Source organism: Sapajus apella, unplaced genomic scaffold, assembly GCF_009761245.1.
Source record: "Sapajus apella isolate SASKATOON/1434 unplaced genomic scaffold, GSC_monkey_1.0 scaffold33, whole genome shotgun sequence".
NCBI classification, from domain to species: domain Eukaryota; kingdom Metazoa; phylum Chordata; class Mammalia; order Primates; family Cebidae; genus Sapajus; species Sapajus apella.
Genome location: NW_022436973.1, coordinates 10289587 through 10291148, shown reverse-complemented (window position 1 = coordinate 10291148; position 1562 = coordinate 10289587).

Genomic DNA, 1562 nt, shown 5'->3' with positions numbered 1-1562 from the left:
GGGTTTCACCATGTTGACCAGGATGGTCTCGATCTCTTGACCTCGTGATCCACCCGCCTCGGCCTCCCAAAGTGCTGGGATTACAGGCTTGAGCCACCGCGCCTGGCCTAACTTTCCATTTTTAAGATGGGGAAATTGAGGCCTCAAGACAGAAAGGGTCATGCTGGGGTCTCAGGAGCTGAAGCCCCGTTAACCCAACCGTGCTTTTCCTTGTTCCCTAGACGCCTTCCTGCCCAAGCTTCCTCGGTTTTTCACCGTTTTAGGTGGCACCTGAATGCGTGTGTAATGCCGATCTTCTCACTGGCGTACACTGTGCACAAAATAACACTGCATGTGTTGTTGCTTTAATAAAGTTCCACTTTTTGGCCGGGGGCACCAGCTCATGCCTGTAATCCTAGCACTTTGGGAGGCCGAGGTGGGTGGATTGCCTGAGCTCAGGAGTTTGAGACCAGGCTGGGCAAAACCCCTTCTTTATTAAAAATACAAAAATTAGCTGGGCGTGGTGGTGCATGCCTGTAGTCCCAGCTACTCAGGAGGCTGAGGCATGGGAATAGCTTGAACCCCAGAGGTGGTAGAGGTTGTAATGAGCCGAGATCACACCACTGCACTCCAGCCTGGGCAGCAGAGTGACTCTGTCTCCAAAAAAAGTTCTACTTTTTTACTGGGGAAAAATAAAAACATAACTGAGTGGAAATCTCAGGCTGTTTTTCTGTTAGCCCTGCATGCAGGGAGCCTGACTATTTGGATAGCAAAGCTAAAATGGATTCACTTTTGCCTCCTGGTGGCAGTTGCTCAAAATTGCAGGCTAACTACCTATGGGAAGTGGTACGATGGTCCCTCAAAGAGGCCCACATACTAAAACCTGAACATACAAATATGCTAAATCACAAGGCAAAGGGGAGTTAAAGCTAGAAGAGGAATTTAAGTTGCTAATCAGTTGACCTTGAGGTGGGGAGAATACCCTAGATTACCCACGTGGGCCCAATGTAATGACAAGGGTCCTTGTAAGTGGAAGAGGGAGGCAGGGAGATGGCCGCACAAGAAGCACTCAGCCCAGCATGCTGGCTTTGAAGATGGAGGAGGGGACCAGGATCCAAGGAATAAGGGCAGCCTCTAGAAGCTGGAGAAGGCAGGTGAACAGTTCCTCTCCTACAGCCTTCAGCAAGGAAAACAGCCCTGCCAATACTTCCTTGATTTTAGCCCAGGGAGACGCATCTGGAGGTCTTCTGACCTCCAGAATGGTAAGATGATAAATTGTGTCTTAAGTCACTGAGTTTGTGATAATTCACTATTGCAGCAACAGGAAACCAACACAAGACCCCTGAGAATATTCAGGGAACGAGAAACTCTGAAATGCCGCCATTACAATTGGAACAAGGGTCTTCCAAATGTATACTCCTTCATTTATTCATTCGACAAGTATTTATGCATCTAGTATGGTCTAGGCGCTGGATACAGGGCTGAGCAGAACCAGCTCCCATCCCTGCGGAGGCAGGCAAAGTGGCTGGCAGAACATCCGCATACAGAAGGTGCTCACCAAACGGTGCTTGCCCTTGCCGTCA